This window comes from Coturnix japonica, unplaced genomic scaffold, assembly GCF_054131305.1.
Source record: "Coturnix japonica strain WE unplaced genomic scaffold, WE-NBRP24 Scf040, whole genome shotgun sequence".
NCBI classification, from domain to species: domain Eukaryota; kingdom Metazoa; phylum Chordata; class Aves; order Galliformes; family Phasianidae; genus Coturnix; species Coturnix japonica.
The window spans coordinates 5,343,510-5,363,936 of NW_028188943.1; the positions used below are offsets into that span (position 1 = coordinate 5,343,510).

Below are 20,427 nucleotides of genomic sequence, written 5' to 3' on the forward strand. Positions count from 1 at the left end.
AGTGTCATTTCCTCAAACACACAGCTGGCTGCTTTTCTATTCCATTGCTTCCCTCAGGATTTTACCATCTCTTTCATATCTGACAGATGGAGGCACTGAGACCAACAAGAGAATGTGTGTCTGTGTTCACCAAGGACTCACCTCTATATGTGCAGCTCTCTGAGAAGCCTTTTTCAATTCCCTTCTCCTTTCTTTTTGTCGTTGTCTTCTTTCTATAAAGCAAGAATACCAATGAATTCATTTTGTTAACAGCAAAACTGCAGAAACATGGGTGCTGTGAAAACAAATGGCAGTCCAATGACAAAGCAAATGGGACTAGGAAGCCTCTCAGACATTTCCAGGGGGACATACAGAAGACCACTGTGAAATTAACAGAAAGAGATGCATTTAGGTATTCTGGCACCTCACTGCCTTTGGACTTTGTAGCCTTCAACTCTTATCCCCTCTACAGAGCAGGAAAAAGCAAGCCCTAAGCAAACTCAATGTGTTGCACTTCACCAGGACGGTACCGCAGCACCTTCTTACCTCTTTGCTTGGAGCTCAGTGCTGGGGCAGGCCCAGGGTGTGCTGCTGGGGCCGGCACACTGTCTCTGTTCTGGCCTCTGGCTCTTTTGGTAGCAGGCAACTGCGCTGCAGTCTGTTTCTCTTTGTCCAAACCCTTGCGTTTACACCCAGCCAGGGTCTTGGAGACAGAGCTGGGACCTGCTGTTACAGGAAGCCCTCCAGCCTGAAGATGAGCTTTCTCCGAAAGCACTTCCTGCACCACTTTCACATAGATGTTTCCATTTGGCTCCTGGCGTACATCTGTTATAATCAAGAAAGGAGAAGCAGTAAGATTTAAAGAGTGACCAAGGCTAATTTCTGTAGCAAAATGGGCCACAATACTAGGAAATCTCATCTTGCGTGTTCACAGTAGCGGATCTTAGGATCTGAGCTGAAGGGTGGGTTTGCATTTCAAATCTGGACAGGGAAGGTAATTGTAAATCCCAGGGATGAAGACCTCAAGCAACACGCAGCAAAAGGAGTATGAAGAAAGAATGGACAGAAAGCCTAACTAGAAAGACATTGAATCAAACCCTGATGCCTGTTGTGCATCTGTACCTCTCCTGGGTGCCACGTCACAGGCTGCAGTCCTCCCCAGACTTTCCGCAAGGCTGCGCTTGGCTGGAAGACCGCTTGTGTCAGCTTCTGGCAGAAAGGAACAAGCAATACTTGAAGAGCATCTCCTGGGAGGAAGATTTGAGCGCAGCCAACCACCAACTTCCACTCTTCAAGTGTAGTTCCTACCACTTGCCTTTTTGCTGCTACAGCATGGTGCCATTTCTGCAGTAAGCACAGATCTGCAGTGGACTTCCTTCACTCTTCCATCACACACGCACACCTTCATGCAGCCCTATTTAGAAATACCCACATTCTGGAAAATACAGACAAAAAAGAAACAGGCAGAAAAGCGGCACTAATACTTTGTCACTGGTGGGAATCTCCACAGAAAGTGCTGTGCTAAAGGTGTGAGGTTAAGGGATCATCACTATCAAGATAAAAGTCACAGCATGGAAGATTTAGCGATGGCGTGCTGACTAGAAGGAAAAAACAACACTTACCTTGGAGCTTGTTCATTTTCTCTCCTATCATCGGATATCTTCTCATCATCTACGTAGCTCTGAGGTTGGCCAAAGCCTGTTGCCATGAGCTTTGCTAAACGCAACAGTGCTGTGGCTCAGAGGTATTACACCGGCACATAGCATAGGAGAACTCCATAACCCAAGTGTCGAGGGAAGAAGAAAGGGGAACTGTTACAATTAATTACGTTCACTAAATTGGTAATTGTAGGCTTCTTGTCACACACTACTGCCTACAGCAAAACAGCACAGATGTTGACAACTGTGATTTCTGCATACAAGCAACCACTCGAGGCTGAGCACTCTCTCCTGTCCCTTTGCCATTCCTAGAAAGACCCAGAAGAGCTCAGTGTTCTCTTGCTGTTAGTTTACATCCTCCAAGCACTTCCAAAGGCACGCTGCTCTGTAGAAAAAGCTGAGCTGCCCAGAAAGTTTGTGCAGGAAGAAGGCAGCAGTGTCAGTGCACGTCATCCTGGGGGATCTGAATGCATTTGTGAAGAGAACAGGGAAAGTAGAGCGAAGAGAGCGAAAAACCAGGCACTAGCAGTGCTGCCCACAGGGGGCGGGGCTTGAGGCAGGGCCTGTGCCAGAGGGGGGCCTGGCACAGTTAGGGCCAGCTCAGGGCCCAGAGCAGAGGGGGAGCAGGCAGAGGCAGGGCCTTGGGGCCCAGGATGGAGGAGGACCAGGCACAGCTGGGGCCAGCTCAGGGCCCAGAGCAGAGGGGGACCAGGCACAGCTGAGGCCACTGCAGGGCCCAGGTGAGAGGGGAACCCAGCACAGTCGGGGCTGCTTTGGGGCCTGGGCCGGAAGGGGGCCCGGCACAGCCAGGGCCTATCCCCCTTTTTTGCACATATGAAATGCTCCCAGCTGTGCTGCACAGCAGAACATCTTTCAATGGAGATGAAAGCCTGTGAAATGAAAGAATCCTTTCTTATTTCTTTCACATTTGTGTTTGTTGACTGCAATTCCAACCAGGTGGACTCGCAGTGTCTTGCAAGTGACACCTGGAAGCAGGTACAGACTGGAGACACAGCACCCTCAATGTCCAGGTGAGTAACAGCAGCCAAGGAGGCCTTTGGGCTCTGCAGGGTCCAAGTGTGGAGCATTACACACAGGAACAGCTGAGTATAAAGACAGTGGCAGAGCTGCAGAGCTTGCCATAGTAGGGAGGCACAGTGGCTCAGCTCATTTCCCACAGTAACACAGGAAATAAGAGCCATGAGGGAAATGCAGATGCCTTCTGCCCCCATCAGAGGGGAGGAATGAGCTGCACTTCCACAGAGACATTCCTCTCACAGCCACTCACACCTCAGGTGTGGAGGGACGAGCTGGGGCTGCTGGTGGCAGCTGTGGAACACTGCCATCTGTGGTGCTCCATCCTGCCCTGGAGGGGCATGTAGAGCTGAGGACCTTTGTCACTGCACAAATGACTGCAAGCAAGATGTAGCAGAGGGAACATAAAGCATTTAATAACTTATAATAAAAAGCAATGAGTAATAGAAATGACAGTATTTCCAACCAAATATCCCCCATCCTAGCAGTCATGCCTGATCTCTACAGTCCCACCCAAACAATTTCCCAGCCCCCTCCAATTCATCCTCACTATCCCACCCCTGAATTTCCCTCCCCCAATTCCCACACAGTAATTGCCCACACTAATTACCAGCATGCAGGGCATGGGGAACACCTGTTCCTTGTGTGCAGGCACCTGGAAAAAAAAGAAGTGTCAGGGAACTGGGGGTCTGTAGCAGGTTGTGGAGGCTCTGTATAGAACATAACCCCAGACCACAACCCCATCAGCTGCTGGGGCAGCAGCATCCCTGTCATTGGGGGATGTTGCCAGTGGTGGATAGGGACACAGGGAGAAGCCACACCTTGGTGTAGCTCTGATCTGCTCATGTCCAGTCCAATCCTCTATAGCACTTTCCATCTTCTGTCCTTTGTTCTTAACCGTATCCTTCCTTCTCTTCTGCTCTTTTTCTTTCTTTTAGGTGTCTTACCTGTATCTGCTTTTCCCCTCTTCTGTTCTTTTACTGCTCTGGTCAGCATCCAGTGTCTGCACCACAACTCTAGGTTTTGGGATCGAGAAAGGTACACAGGGCATAGATTTGTACAAGAAAAGCTCTCTTGCTGTGCCCAACAGGTGACAAAAAGGGGCCCTCAGGACCACAAAGGCAGCTTGTTTCTCCAAAAAAAAATAAACTTAATTCTTTTCTTTATAAGAAGCATTAGAATCTTACAGAGAAGATGAAAATCATCTTCACTATGCTTTTAGACTGTGCATAGACTAGACCAAGATGTGTGGTGTTGCTTTGATACCTTATGAGGAGCACCGGTATTAGTGGATGAAGCTAACATTGTCTGAGAAGCACAATAATGGAGTACTTTTGTTTATAGTTGGCCTGAATGCAGTACAGGAGTGTGTTGCAGTAGTACTTGTTCTGAAATTCTAGGCTCTGACTAAGAAGTTTAGCAGGGTCCAAAGCACTTGTGAAAACAGTAAAATATTATTACTTCCTGTGTTAACAAATGAGTCTGTTACAATAGGATGATGAAAATAATGCTGCTTTAATGTGCTAATCATCAAACAGAGGATCTAGTCAGATTTCTAACTTCCAGCTCTTTAATTTTAGAGGTCTAGTTTGGAGCCTAGGGGACGCATACAAGTTTGCCTGCGTATTAAACCCTTTACGGCACGGGAGAGAGCAAATGGATCGCAGGTAAGGCATTTATTTAATCATAAACAAAAAAACAACCCTTAAAGTATATATGTTTTCTTTCCTGTAAGATGACCTTTTAAAACTTTTTTCATGCCTGCATTACTTGTGCTTCCTTGTAATAGGGATGTGTTTCACTTGAGGACTCAACAAGCATTATACTGAAGTCCCCTAAGAGCTCATTGGGAAGAATGAGCGATAAAACTTTAGGACAGACAACACAGAAGTTCACCTTTTCACGGGTAAATTAATTGTCTTTAAATGATTTTAAGTTATTTGTGGAAAAAGTTGCTTGTCTTCTGTTACTTCATATAAAGCAAACAAGTTTTTCTTAACTGTCTTTAGAATTATCAACGTGTATCTGACTCCTTACAAGTACCTAAATATTGCTTAAACAAAATAAAGAGATTAACCAGCTTCTTGGTAACATTCAGGTGTTTGGACCTGAAGCAACTCAAGAAGAATTCTTTGAAGGTACTGTGAAGCAACCAGTGAAAGAGTTCTTAGAAGGATGTAATCGCCTTGTTTTTACGTATGGCGTTACAAATGCTGGGAAAACTTACACATTCCAAGGTATGAGCAGAAATGCTTTTTCCTTGAATTAATTTCTTAAAGTGAGAACTACTTCTAGAAGAGAGAGATGTTATGACTTCTTACCTAGTTACTCAACAGGCCTTGTACGTTGCCTTCTTTTGAATACTAGTAGCCTTGAAAAGTCGTCTTCTTCCATAACAAATATTACTAAATTTACAAGTGTGTAAGACAGCATACACTACAATAACTTTGGTTTTTGTTCCTACTATAAATGCGTGCATCTTAAATGCTGTTCTTTATTTGAAGGCAAAGTATGTCTGAGTTTGTTTGATTTATTGTAGGCAGAAATTAAACATTCTGAAACATTTGATCAAGGTATTTCAATCTTTTTTCAAATTTCTGATTTTAGTAATAACAGCAGCATAGAAGATTGTGTTCCCTGAGCTTTAGTAGTACAGAAATAATACATCAATCTCCTTTCTGGCTGGGAGCAGTTGTTTTTTATGTTTAATATTGTCATAACAAATGAAACGATTGGGTTCACAGGAAACAAATTCCCCTTATTTCTGTTATTTAGTGTTCTGTTACTATGTATTTCCAATAGTTTTATATGCGTGGAGCTGAAGACTTTCCCATAGTAATACCTTTTTAGGACTTAAATATTAAGAATCAACAGGGTAGTATGTTCAAAAATTATCTTTCTATGCACCTTCCATACAGCACTATAGAAATTCTTCTGCGTATTGTCCTCTCTTGTGTTCATGACTGACTTTAAAACACTGAAGCTTGCTTGGTATTTAGTGACAGTGGAAAAACTAAGGCGTGAAGTAGGCAAGATGTGGAGGTAGTTGTGTGCTCCAAGAAAAGGCAATGGGAAAGGAGCTGAGTTACTTTAACAGTTTTTATGAGACTTGTAGATATTTCTAAATAGGGTTTGTGGGACGAACGGGATGTTGTAGCAGAGACATCACTCTGGTTGTTATTTCAGGGTTGTTTCAGAGCGGGAAGGGAGCCTGGTAAACAGTTGAAAATCTGCACGTCTGTTAAATGTGGGAGTTTGCTGTGGGTTATTTTTTCTTCTTAAGGCTAAGCTTATGCAGAATATTCTGGCTGTTTTAAAGTGATGCCCTGTAATGTCTAAGGAATGGGATGTGAGCTGTTGCTTAAAGCCAGTATTTTTCAGGGAACAGTCTAGTAACACTGCAAACATTGCTTCAGACTGTAACTGGCCTCTAAATTCTTTGTGTATACTTTGAGATTAGAATCAGTTATCTTTGTCTTCATTTATGTTTATATGTTGCTTACAATAGTAACCTGGCCCTTCTTTTGTGTATTGCTTACAGGGACAGAAGATGATGTTGGTATTTTGCCAAGGACGATGGATATGTTGTTTAAAACTGTTGGAGGAAGGCTATACACAAAAATGGATCTGAAACCTATTAGGTGGAGAGATTACGTAAAACTGACTAATGACAAAGTGAGAGAAGAAATTGCTCTTAAAAATTTGTTGCTTCATCTGACAAAAGAGGTAGGAAACTACTTTATAAAGAAATGATGAGTACATGCATCTTGTGATAGTTCAGTGTTATCCTTTCCATTCTGTAATGAAAGAGGGTTCTGTATTTACACACAGTTTTCTATTTGTCTTTCTGTTCTTGCTGAAAAAGAATGAAGCATCTTATTAGTGGTGTGCTACACCACACTGGGGTATTTTAGTTGTGGAGTATGTTAACTTGATCTTACTGATGAGGTGGTTAAGTGTGGACTTCACAGTGTGAAAGGCAGGTGGCAGTAAAATTCCTTCTGAATTATTTCAAGAGCACAGCTGAGTATGAAGTCTGGCTCCAATGATCTTTAAGTATTTCGGGGAAAAACAACACCTGTCTTCTACATGAACCAAAGATGTGTAAAACTGTTCTAGGTTTAGTGAGTATGTGGAAAGAAAATGCAGTGAACAGCTATATGCTGATCTCATCCTACTCCATTAGAGAGTTAAGATGTGATCGTGCTATATAGGTGCCTCCTCTAGTTTCAAGACCCGTGTTCCTAGGTAAAATACTTGACCTTATAAGCTAAGTAGGTACAAGCTTTGCTGACTATACAAAGCCAGATCTGGGTGAGTGTCATGTAGATGAAAACTTCTATGTTAAAAGTTTTACTTCTAAGCATACTGTATCTGGTAGGTGAGATTACTCCTCTTCAGTAGATGAAAATTTCTTTCTACTTTTGTGCTCTATAAAAAAGCAACACAACCTGAAGCCTGGGAACTGAGTATACATCTATGAACATCATGAGATCTACATGTTGGGAGCTATTCTGTATTTTCTATGACCAAACTACTTAAAAATATTATATTTACAAAATTTAGTCATAACTTCATTTGTGTAACACTTTGATAGCCTGAGTTAAGAAATAATAAGCTGCTTATCTACATTAAGTGATCAAGTATTCTACCTTAACTTCCTTTTCTGAGAGTTGACCTAATAAGCCATAGGATATGGAAGTCCTGAATTAAGAAAATCCCAATAAGAAAAATATTTCAGGAGTCCAAGATTCATGAAGGGTAAAATGCAGATTATAAATGGGCTATTGAAAATCATCTTATTAAATAACTCCTTTTCCTGTTGGGGATTCTCTCCCTATTTGTTATTTTTCTTTCTGAATCAGGAAGCTGAAATGCATCAGATCTTATAGTAAAGGAATTGTCAGAAATGAGTAGTAAGGTGAAACCAGTCAAAATGTGTAGCCAGGATTTTTGTGTTGGCACCTTGGAACTATACTGTATTGTTTTCTGGTAGAGCAATACAGCTGCTTTTAAAATAAATAAATAAATAAATAAATAAATAAAAGCAACCAGTGGTGTATTGGTGCTGTACATCAATAATAAATCCTAAAGTCTCTGTTTTCTTTCGTAGGTAGACCATCACAACAGCACTAATGACAAATCCCCAGCTGATTCTAAGGGTATGTTTTATATTAAACAGTAGCAATTAGAAAAGCTTCTGTAAGGTCAACGACTGGCTTTTTTGGCTAATGCTGATAATAAAAGGATTATTTAGCTTTTATTTGTAACAGAACGGAATAATGGGCAGGACATCTGGGCAGAAAACAGAAGGAATAAAATGGCTAGGAGACTACTGGGACATCTATCATAACCTGGTTTTATGAGGTGAAAGTAAAACAAAGAAAAAGAGTATGATTTGTGATAAGATCCCTAGTGGTTTTCCGACAGGCCTTTAGGGCACTTAAGAACTCACTAAATACTTTTTTTTCCCTAAAAAGTCAGAACGAAGTGTCCCTTACTAGTTCAGTTCTCTATATTGTAAAGACTGAAGAGTTCTGAATATTTCTAACACAACTATAGATGTTAGATTGGGTTTTGGAAGTGAAAAAGCAAGCTTTATAGCAGGCGTGTCTTTGCAAATGTGTAGGGCACGCGTCTTGACTTCCAGATACTTGGTGTTTGTATGAGAGGTGGGGATTCTCTGTGTTTATGTTCTGGGAAAAGTTTTAAGCTGTAAGCTTAACTATTACTTATTTTTAAATGCAGCTAGTTTTACTGTCTCTACATTGACTTGTAATATTTTCTACTTTGCAGGTGCAGAAAATCTCTCAGAAGGATCAGACCAACTTAGCAGATTATCTATAGATGATTTTGTGAAGTTCTCTGGGTTTCATTTTTTGAGATTTACAATGAATGTTTTTATGATTTACTGGCTCCTTTATCAAATGACAGAAAAAAAAGGACACTTCGCCTTGTTCAAGACATCAAGGGATATTCTTACGTAAAAGGTAACTAGAATACTTTGCAAACTGCCAAGCTTGTCATGGAATAGTGTAACATGTTTCTTCTGAGATAGAAAACTCTTAAATGTGTTCAGTGTAGCTCTAGAAGTGTCTGCTTGAATGTGAAGGCAACAAGCTACATGTACGTATCTGCATCTTCAACAGTATTCTCCTTATTCCTGTACTTTGCCCATAAAGCCTGTGTGAACTCCACTGCCTTCATCATCCTTGAAAATGAGAGCCATACAGTCGTTATAATGCAGACAGAATCCAGATAACCCATCCCCAATAAAAACTACAAGCTAAAACAAAAAACTTCTCAGATTGACTTCTGCACCAGTGAATACAAACTTTGGGCTTCTGTAGTTTAAGAACTTAGCTTTTGTACTTTCAGTACTAAGGCTGCTTGCTTAATTTGGATGGAACATACTTTAGTATACTGGTAGGATAAACTGTTGTGCTATACTATACCTTGCCCTTTTCTGTGGGAGGAAGAATCTTAGTCTTATCTGCCATCAGCTTGTCGTATGTTTGAGGCAGAGTTAATGAAGTATTTTATTGTCTTAACTAAATGTTCTTAGTTTGTATACCTTATTTCTTGTTCACTTTCTCTTTTGCTAGCAAAGCTTGCAAAAATCACTTTTCCTTCTTTTGAAAGGTTTGCAGTGGGTTCAGATTTCTGATTCTAAAGAAGCTTTCAGACTTTTTAAACTGGGACAGAAACACCAGAGTTTTGCAAGCACAAAGCTAAATACTTGCTCCAGCTGAAGGTGGGAAACTTTCACTAACATTGGGTGTAACATAGTGTGGGGAAGAGGGATGAATGAAAATATTGTTTATGGCTTTTTTTCGGGGAAGAGGCTTTAAAAAGGCTTGATATCTAGTGTTCCATGTGATATTTTGTGACAGTTTGTGATTCTAGTGCTTTGAACTAGAAGGATTAGTCCTTCAAGCAGATAAGTGCATACAAAAGCTAAGTGTTTTATCAAAAACTCTCAACAAAACAACTAAGCCTTCTTCCATGTAAGTAATGGTGGTTCATGAGGGGGAAGAAAAGCAAAATAAACCAAGACGGAATGTCTCTTTAAAAGGTTTAATGCATCTAGTAGAATTATTGTTAATTGAATCTGGAATAAATCCAGCAGTGTTTTGAACAGATGTTACAGATTTTAGAAAATGTGTGTATTTCTGGCTATTGACCTTGCTTCATTTCTCCTTTTAGCCACAGTATATTTACAATTAAGGTACTAAGAATTGAAGACCTTGAAATTCCATGAGTGACACGAGTCAATGAGTAAGTTCAGAGCAGAGTTCCCTTCTTCTTTTAGGATGAAATTGTCAGTTACTTTCAGTATTGATGTATTGATATTGGGCTACGGACACTAGGTTCCCTGATACAGCCTCCTGTATGAGTGGTGGTTCCCCATTTCCTGTCATTATGCAGTACTAAACCATCAAGTTGTAATGCTGTTCTATATCTTGTGCCCACTGTTCCACACAGTGTTCCTTTATCCTTCTCACTCAACTTCTGAACTAAATCCTCAGAAGGAAGAATATGGCAGAAAAATGGAAGCTGTGTTGGAAAAGAGTTTGGCAGGAAGTAGTGTGCAACTTCACTAGGAAAGCAACATTAAAAAGCATGAAAGGGTTCAAGAAATTGTTCCTGTAGGAGGAGTGGTTGTGTTGGAAATGATAAATAATCAATGTACATTCAAAGGCAAGAAAACTTAATTTTCCTATCTGCCTTCAGATTATCACTGTGTGATCTTGCTAGTTCAGAAAGGAATACCAAGACGTGCAATGAAGGTGACAGACTGAAAGAGAGTGGAAATATCAATGCATCTCTCCTAACTCTAAGCAAGTGTATTAGTGCACTCAAGATCAGTCAGCAGTCAAAGTAAGTCCTTGTACAAACTGTAAACTAGTTGTAGATTTCAGATATCATGTACAATGTTTAAACTATTGTTTAAAATGCAGAGTACGAAACTATGTTATGAGTGAAAACTATCTGTAGGCTTCTGCAGATGTGTGAAGACTTAATGATCTAAGAAAGTGATCTATAAACTTGCCTTCTTTTTGTTGTTGTTTTTTGTTTGTTTGTTTGTTTTTTCAAATAAAACCATTCCAGTTCTAAATTTCTGAATGTGTTATCATAGACTTAAGCAAATTAGCGTTGTGGTTTTTTTTTTTTTTTTTTTTCTGGCCTTGCCTTCTCAAACAAGTCCTGGGGGAGATTATAAAATTTGTTTTCACTATTTTCACTTTAAATGTGTGAAGTGTTAGACCTTTTTCTCCTTTGTTAGTTAGTTGCATTTATCATTTAGTTCTGCTGTAACAGTTTTCCTCAGGGATATTGCTGTGCTTTGTCCTAGCCAAGAGACATGGTCAGAATATATATATTATATATATATAATTTGGAAAAGAAAAATTATATATAGATATATATAATTACATATATACATATAGATATATATAATTACATATATACATATATATATATTTTTTTCCAAACCTTGATGCAACTTCATCATTCTTTCTGATCTAGCTAACCAAATTCAGAGAGAAGAAAGCCTGCTTGCTACTTCTGTCTGAGGTTGTGCTCTAAATGAGTGCAGACAGAGCTTTCTGTATTTTAAACAATGTAGTATTTATTTACAGTCACAGCTGGATATAATTGCAGAATTCTCTGCTGATTCTCATTTGAAGGTGTCTTTCTGTCCCAAAGATTAGGTGAGCTCTGTGTTCATGAAATGCCACACTGTGCCTGGTAGCCTATTCAAATTCTGTTATGCTTAAAAGTAGATGAAAATAGGCCTTGCTACTGGATTAGTCTCTTATCTGTCTGTCCTTTCTAGGGAAGAAGGATTCCTTAAAATTAGCTGCTGCTTAAAGTGCTTTGATTTATTCAGAACTGTTTTATTTGTTGGTCCTGATCACTTGAAATTTTAACAATATGGGGGAAATGTAGTGATGACTTTGATAGTAATTTTCTTTAAAATAAGAACTCATTTACCACTCCTGCACTAAAGCTACTTATGGGTCACGTGTGTTGTGACAGGAGCGTAGCTATGTGAAGCTTTTAGCTCTGTTGGCAGAATTCAGTAGCTGTAAAGAGTCCAGCAGGTAACCTCACTAGAGAACAGTGTGTTTAGTCACGCTTTAGGAGTTCTCTCCTAATTTTCTGTACATCACCAGCTGTTTGATTCAGTGGCTTAACCTTGGTTTAGGAAACACCAGAGATGTTGTGATAAGTATATGCTTCTTTATTTCCAAAGTATTTACTATTGTCCTTTCCTAGAGACAATATACTGAGAGAGTGGTTATCTCTGATTTTGTTGGGTACTGTTTTCTTAGAAGTAGATAGGTCAGTTTGCCAGATGTGGTAAGGGAAAGAGAAAGGTGAGAGAGAATTTAAGCTAACGTGAGGCTGTATGACCTATCTTAGGCTGGATGTTGAATGTACTTTTTGTTTTAAATGTTCTCATGGGTTGTCTAAGAAGATAATGGCTGCATAGTAGCTGGAACAGTCATACAACCTGACTGCAAACTAGCAAAAAGATTAAATTCAAAACAACCCACAACTCAAAATGATTTAAAGACTAGTGCAGTTATTAATGTGTTGTCTTCCACTTGGATAGCTCTCACATTGAAATGAAGCTGTTCACTTCTGCTAATGGGATTTGTTGTGGTTTTTGTCTTCAAAGGGTGCAGCAGTACATACCGTTTAGTGAAAGTAAGTTAACACACTTTCTTCAGGGATTCTTCAGTGGAAAAGGGAAGATACACATGTTAGCAAACATCAGCCAGTGTGCTTCAACCTATGAAGAAACACTCAATGTGCTAAGATTCTCAGCTATTGCACAAAAAGTGAGTATGTTGTAGTCTATTTTGTTGATCAGTACTTATGATTTGCATTTAAAGAAAAAATTCTGTTCTTCTAAGAATATGAATCTATTTGTGTAGTATCTGTAGTGAATCTGGGTGTTTGTCTCCATACAGCAGTCAGGTTTTTTAATTTAGTGTTTTAGTTGAGCTTAATTTTCCTACAGAGTTTTCTAAAAATCTCTACTGGGGTCTTTGTGTTTCTTTGGGGTGTGAGGGCATAAGCATCTTCTGAAAATCTCATTCCTAAAAAGTATTCAACCTAACAAGAAGCAACTTGTTACATCTGGAGGAGATTTTATGCTATTTACTTAATTTTTCTCTCTTCTCAAAATATGATCCCATGTAGGAAAGCAAATCCAGCTACCCCATATGTTGCTGCTGTTGTAATTTTGAATATTGTCCAGTTCAAGTGTTGACAAAAGAAGTGGAGCAGTAAAGAGTTTGAAAAGCTGTGTTATGGCCATCAGATGCTTCAGTGGGAAAGTGGGGGTTAAGCGGAATGGGTAGGAGTGAGTGCTATGATATAACACTGAAGAAGTTAAGCTGTCAGATCAGTGCTACAGTCTTGATGGAAAACTTTGAAGTGCTGAGAGTTTGTGTTTGAAGCACAATTGATGGATGTGTGCCCTTGGATTGTGGCCTTATCTGAAAGAGGTTAAGTGTGAAAGTAGAGGGAGCAGCCTATGAGGGTGATGTGGCGCTGCAAGACAAAGAACTGAAAAGATGATGATCAGTTGCACTGAATGCAACTGGAAAGTCAAAACATAAAAAAAGCAGAAATCTATGGCTGCATGAAGTGGCAGTTCTTGTACATTGTTTGCCTAGTGAAACTCTTGAGGTTAAAAGCAGGATTGGAGTCTGCAATAACTCTTTTGTAATTTCTTGAAAACTGGTTTAAGTAGTGACCAAACATCAAATACTATAAAATATATTAGCTGTTACTATAATGCCACTTATCTTCCCCCCATATGAATCACTGTCATGTTGTATGTGAATTTGTGAGGTGGGTTTTGAAGCTGAAATTAAAAACTTCTTGTATGGCTGTCTTCATAGTGGCTATCCAGACTATCTGTAGAAATAACAGCTATTATGTAGTCAGCTATTCACCAGTTTTAACTGATTATAAATTACGTTTCAGGGTGGAAAACATAGCATAGTGCCTGACACCTGTGTTGATCCTGAGGGCATTCTTGATTCTGTGCATTATGATGTCATGGATATTAAAGAGCAAGCTGAGGCAGCACATAGTTCCATTGTATCCCTGGGGGACCCAAAGGAAGATATTGGCTGGTTTGAAAAGCAGCTGGAGAAAACTAACTTTGAACTGATGGAGACCAAAGAAGAGCTAACAGAGAAAAACACCAAACTACTTAAAACTGAAGAAGAGCTGATGCAGAAGAGCAAAGGTGAGTTATGCGATGTGAAAGGTAGAAGACAGAAATAGTTCATTAATCTAAAAGAGAAATAACCAGTTTGAGTAGGAATTAGAGGAGATGTTCTACCTTTGGAACCATAGCCTGTAGATAAATGATAGTTTGTTCCTTGTGTATATTCAGGTTCAGCAATTCCACGGTTTTTGGTTATTTCTTTTCTTTTTTCCCCCTCTCCTTTAAACTGCAACTAGCAGCTTTACGCTTTCGTAAGTATGGGGTTAAATGTCTATATCTTGATTTTTACTTTTATATTGTAATCTCTACTCTTCTTTATGTCTTGTTGATGCAATGTTTTCATTCCAAGAAATATAGAAAACTTTTGAATCACTCCCAATAAGTGAAGACCACATGCAAATTAATTAATCTGTTCAAAAGCTACCTAAACATTAGAATATCTGGAAAAATTGATTACTTAATAAATTATCTATTGGCTACTTATGTAATACAACCTTTTCTGTGTGTTACAGACTTTGAAATGCAGATGATTAAATTAGATGAGTCTGTTGAGCAACTTAAAGAAGCAACTGAGGTAACTTTATCAAGATGTTGTGTAAAATTGTTTTAATTAATTAATTAATTAATAGCAACTTGTGGTAGCTTAAAATGCTATTCCAGTAGGCTCAATTAATAGATTTCTTACCGAGCTTAGCTTAACTGAATTTGCCTTTAATGCATTGTTTAATTCAGCTACTTAACACTACATTAGAATCTGATGACTGAATTTTTTTTATTTTTTATTTCCAATCTCAATCAAGGTGCAGAAAGATGACATTATTACAGAGCTACAAGACTTAAAATCTCATTTAGAAGAAAAAGTAAAAGATTATGTGAGTTTTACACATCTCCGTATCCTTATACAAAAAAAGGAAAACACTAATTCTATGCTTGTAATCAACACATTTTTGGAAAACTGATTTTCTGTATGTAGCTGGTACTCGCTTGAAATTGTAAACAATTCAAATTTATCTGAAGGTAGTTGTTGTTAACACAAACAACAAAAATATCAGCGTGTTCCACTAACTCCTGCCTCACACTCCTACATCAGAGGAAGAGCAACAGTAAAAGTATGTTGAGTAGAGTTGGAAGTACAAGTATGAATGGTCAGGATATCTCCACGTTCTATGCAGTCCATAAAACTTTATCCTGACTAATGTACTGCGAGCTACTGAATATGTGAAGACTAGCTTGATTAAGTATGTGTGCATACCACTTCTGGTGGTTTTTGTTCATTTTTTGATGTTTGGTAGCCTGAAGTAGCTCTGAAAACATTTATAGTTAATTCTGTCACTCAGATCTCTAACCTTGTAAGCTTAGCAACTTGACCCTTCTAAATCTTTGAGTGTCTGCATCACTGCAACTTAGTATTTCCATGGTATTAAAGCTGACTGTGATGAGTAGTCATGTCCTCACCTATTACTTCTTCCAAGAACAAGGCTCCAACTCTATCTGTGAGATTGTGTGGCCTGAACACTTCTGAGGCTTTTCTTTTCATAAGCTACTAAAGATGAATAATCAGTCCTTGGCAGTGCCAGCATGGCTTAACAATCGTCATGTTGTAAGTAAGGAAGCTTCACTTGTGGTCAAGGACACAATCTAAAATATGCGTGACAGAGCTGACTAAGCTTTAAGGTTGGATTCTATCTGTCACGATGAAAGTGATTTTAGCAGCTTAGCAGAAGTGTGATGTGATGAACTTGTATGAGAGCTGACCGTTTGCTCTTTGACCATGTTTGTAATTTTGTTGACTTCTTGGAAACAGGAAATTCTTTGATAAACTGGTAAACTCTTGATTGTGTGCAAGTCTTTTACTTTGTAACCTGCTAGGCTCTTGCTTTCCCTTGTATACTCTACCGAGTATTGCACTTGTCATTATCTGAAGGTGTACTTGTTCTGTCTGCTATTGAGATTTGTAACTGATGTCTATAGAGTCACCGGGTAAATATTTTAGCTGTATGGTTTTGTGTAAATATTTGCCTACAGAATTACTGAGACTTAAGTGCTCCTTTTGTTAAGCTTCAATGTAACTGATCTTATATCAATACAGGAAAAGACTACCTACCATTTAACTACCATTAAAGCAGAACCGGCAGAAGAGAACACTAATAAAGGAACTGAAAGCAGCCAATTTTCAGTGCTTTCAGTTAAAGCACTGAAACAAGAGAAAACTGAGTTGGAAGTGGGAAGAAAGCGCAGTACTGATGAAGATAAGCCTACTGTGGAAGAGCCACCTCCAAAGAAAGGTACAGTTTCTTCCATCCTTGAACAGGGTGTCTTCCAAAACAATAAATTGCTTCGTATTCCGGATCGGAAGCAAAAGGCTGTGAAGCACGTTACCTTATGGTATAAGGAGAAAAGCCACTGTGTTAAACTGTAAATAGAAGTAACTGTTATGTAAATATCCCTTTTTCAGAAGGTCCTATGCTGTTCATTTTTGAATGCTTAGGAATAAAAGTTTTTTGCACTATTTTTTTCCTTTTTGCTGCTTTTTCCTCATCTGTTGATGCACTTGCAGATTTCATAGTTTTATAGTTTCGTGCGGGTTGGAATGGACCTTAGAGATCATCGAGTCCAGCCCCCGGGATTCGAGCCTCTGTGTAGCAGAGCGGCACTTCTACCACTTGCGCCACAGGGGGGATTCGAACCCAGGGCCTCCAGTGTTGCAATGCGGCATTCCTACCACTTGCGCCACCGGGGAACACATTTGTCCCTGCTGCCTTTATTTGGCATAAATATTGAATCCTAATGTGACCACTGAATGGCATCACATATAAGCATCTTACCAGAGACTGAGGGAGGGATGTGGACTCCTCCATACTCCAAATAGTAGTGGGTTTGTTCTAATCATATGACCAAAGCTCTCATTTAAAAATTAATGACAGCAATGCTCCACATAGGAATTAAAATGGGTAGCTGATAGTCACAATGTCAGCATGAAGTTTTCTGTTAAGATGTACTGAGTATTCAATCATGTTAAAATTTTCTTCTATTTGTGAGTATTAATAGCGTCCAATTTCAAAAACCGCTTAATATATATTCTTTAGCTATGTTAAATATACACAGTAGAACAATGAGCACAGGTATGTTGTGCTGGTTCTTTTGTAGAATTAGTTATATAAGTAGCACGAGCAAAAGTGTTTTAGGAGATGCTAGGTTATCTCAGCTTCAAGTTCAGGGTATTTACACCATTCTCTGAGCTTTTATGTCTTGTTTCCTATGCTCTGTAATAATGCTTTTTCCCTACTTCCTGTGTAAGGAGCTTCTAGACTGAACATTACACATCTTCTCCCTAGTCTTATTTATCTTGCTTTAGTGCTTGCTTGTTGTTTTCAGCATAAAGTGTTTAGATTACTTATAAATCATTTTCCCCTCACTAGTGTTGCTGGGAGCAGCAGTCAAAACCAAAACCTGGTTTGGGGTGGAATACGCCACTGCTGTTTCTTCAGTATGACTTTTAAATCAGTTGAGGGCTGTATATAAAACTCCTTAGATGAGTTAAGAGGCTGTTTCCATGCAGTACATGTGAATCTGTATGTAATGCAGGCTGCACGTGGGCGCTATAAAATTCTGCATTTCTGTAGTTGTAGTAATAAAAGCACTGTACAAGAATCACCATGGAATATATTGTTGTGGTGACCCAATCCCTAGTAAGTCTTGACTTATATTTATTTTAATACTTAAAGTATGCATATTATGGAATGGACGTAACTGGATTCTAAAGCAATGATGAAATACAGCAGAAGTCGCTTTTGATAGAAAGAAAATGCATGTGATTTTAGCTAATTGCTCACCAGTTAAAGAAAAAAACAGCCCCAAGCTAATGGAATATTTATGGAAACTTGAATCTGCAAATTTGTACAACTTTATGAGTGAACTTTATATGCAAAAGAGTAAGTGTGGACAGAAGTAGGAATCCTCATATTTTGTTTAGAGATCAACTGAATAAGAGAGACAGATATCAACACTTAAGTGATCAACTTGTCCAGGGTTTTATCTTTCTTTTGAAAGTAAGAGGACTGTGAGTTGGAATGAAATTTCTTAGAGAACTGTTTATCTACCATTTAGATGTAGATGGAGTGATTCCTGGCTGCTTTATAGGGATTGCTGAAGCACGGAAGATAGAAAGAATATAGCTGTGAATTATCTATCTCGTTCCCATGTTTCTTAAATCTAATTAGATTTTCTACTGGTGTGGAGTGGAAGGTTTGAGTAGTGCCATGGTAAAAGTGTTCTTCCAGACTGAAAACCTTTTGCTGTTAATTCTGTATAGAAATCTGAGGCACCTGATTACGTGTTCAGAGGACTTGAATTCCTTCACTAGTATCAAATACTATGTGATGTGAGGGCATGGCTTGCATATTACGACAGTTTTTCACTTAGAAGTTGCTACTTGGTGTTGTGAACTGCTATGTAATAATGATTTTAATCAATCTGAGCTACATTCCTTTTCCCTTTTTTGTTTGTTTGTTTGTTTGTTTTACAGTAGTTGTAAATGAGAGAAAGAAAAAGAACACTGTAGAGCAAAAGAAAATTGAACACATGAAACAAAAGTGCTCCACGTACCGAAAGGAAGTACTAGCACTGAGGGAAAGAACTGAAATCTTGGAACGTCATTTAGCTGTGCTTGAAGAACAATGCAGAAGAGAAAAAAATAAAAAAGAAGATTTCAGTAAGCAGGTAACAAGCCTGCGTATTGAGCTTTCTTTTTCTGAAGAAACAGCTGATGCCCTCCGTGAACAAATTCTGCAGGGTCAAGCTGACTATCGGGAAATTGCTTCTAAACTGGATGAACAGAAATCTATAAATATGACACTTGAAAACAAAAATGCCCAACTAACTAACAACATAGAAGTTGCCAAAGAATATATAATTGATAAAGTGTCTCAAGTAAAAAAAATGCGGACCAAATTAGATGAATTATACAAATGTCACTTAGAGTTTCACGCCATCGGTACTGACTTTGTCAGTGTAAAGGATTCCTCAGACTCAGAAAAAGATGAGCCAGGGACATCTCAAATTAGTTCTGCATGCATTCAGTCACAGACTTCTTCCATCTCAGATCTTGTGCAGGACCTCTCCTTTAACTATAGTCTTGAAAGGATTTGGGAAGTATGCAGAAGTATTGTTGATGTTTCCTCACAAAAAAGTCAGCACATCAAAGCACTGCTTCAAGACAATGAAAACCTAAAGGCGGGACTGAATAATGCTGAAAATCATAATCGTCAACTTGTAATGAAGCTATGTGAGATTACAACTCACACTAGTCAGGAAGATGATCTTGTGAATCAGTTACATGAGCAAATAGAAAAGAAAACTCAGGACTTTGAAGAAAAGACTGCAGAAGATCAGAGAGTGATTGCACAATTTCAGGAGGAAGTTGCCAACTGTGAGGTAAAAATAAGAGAGCTTGAATATCTCCTGGAGGTTTCCAAGACAATGGAAGACAATGTGTCAAAACTCAATGAATTACTTAAAGAAAAAGAATCTATTATTGTTAATCTAGAGACAGTTACAGCAACTCTGCAGGAGATGTCTGCTAATGCAGACAAAAAGGTTGAAGAGTTAAGTATCAATGAAGCAAATCTGATTCAAGAAGTTATGCAGCTGAAAAACAGCTTGGAGCAGATGAAACACTCTCTTCGGGAAAAGGAAAAGAGTGAAATGGAGAAAGTGCAACGTATAGAATCGTAAGTAACCACTGAGTTAACTTAGAGCCCTTTGAGAATGAACTAGAGTTAAAAATAGTTAATGGGAACATCCCTTCGACTTAATGCATCTGCATGCTTATCAATGGCCAAACTACTACTTTAGGATGCTTTGGTATGCTACTTGAGTTCCAAGGGAAAACAGGAGCGTGCAAGGAAATAAAGAATAATATGGGGATTTCTGGTGGTTTTGTTGTACATCCCTCAGAATAGCATCTGAATAATTTATTGCTTCAGCATCTGATTATGAGAAGCAAGCTGAAATTCAAAAGTAATTGTTTAAATCTTGTCACTGGTCTAGATAGATTTAAGATTCTATTTACAAATAGAAACCAACAGGCAGGGCATGGATTAAGCTGTAATTGCTGTTTCCATGAGATGTGTAACAGTAATGTTCTTTGTCTCTTTATTTTTAACATAAGGCTAGAAAATATTCTTTCTGAGAGTTCTGCCCTTGTACTGAATTTGAAAAAAGATTTGCAGAGGAAAGAAGAAGAGTATGCAGATCTAAAAGACAAACATTCTGATGCCGAGAAACAAATTCAGCAAGTACAAACCGAGGTTTGTAGTCAACTGAGCTATTTTTTTCTGTAAGATTATGCTTGGTTTTCTGCTGTTAAAACTTCTCAAACTTTAACTATGAAGCTGGAAATTTCACACTAGTGTGGCTAGCAGCAAATCTTAGGTAAAGTTGCCATTGAAGCTCTAGAGGGGACCACAAGTTAAAACATGGTTTCGCATAGATAATGAA

General features: G+C 38.8%; 1 pseudogene across 1 annotated transcript; it reads left to right on the forward strand.

Annotated features, from left to right (window-relative positions):
* The first annotated feature begins 1,026 nt into the window (after nt 1–1,026).
* Nucleotides 1,027–19,662, forward strand: LOC146753103 (kinesin-like protein KIF20B; annotated as a pseudogene). Its single transcript, XR_014940268.1, has 17 exons — nt 1,027–1,276; nt 2,634–2,668; nt 4,253–4,339; nt 4,462–4,578; nt 4,771–4,909; nt 6,214–6,398; nt 7,786–7,834; nt 8,522–8,662; nt 9,315–9,426; nt 9,879–9,950; nt 10,407–10,553; nt 12,361–12,523; nt 13,680–13,947; nt 14,442–14,503; nt 14,730–14,801; nt 16,019–16,214; nt 18,455–19,662. The product of XR_014940268.1 is annotated as a kinesin-like protein KIF20B (transcript).
* The last annotated feature ends 765 nt before the right edge of the window (nt 19,663–20,427 follow it).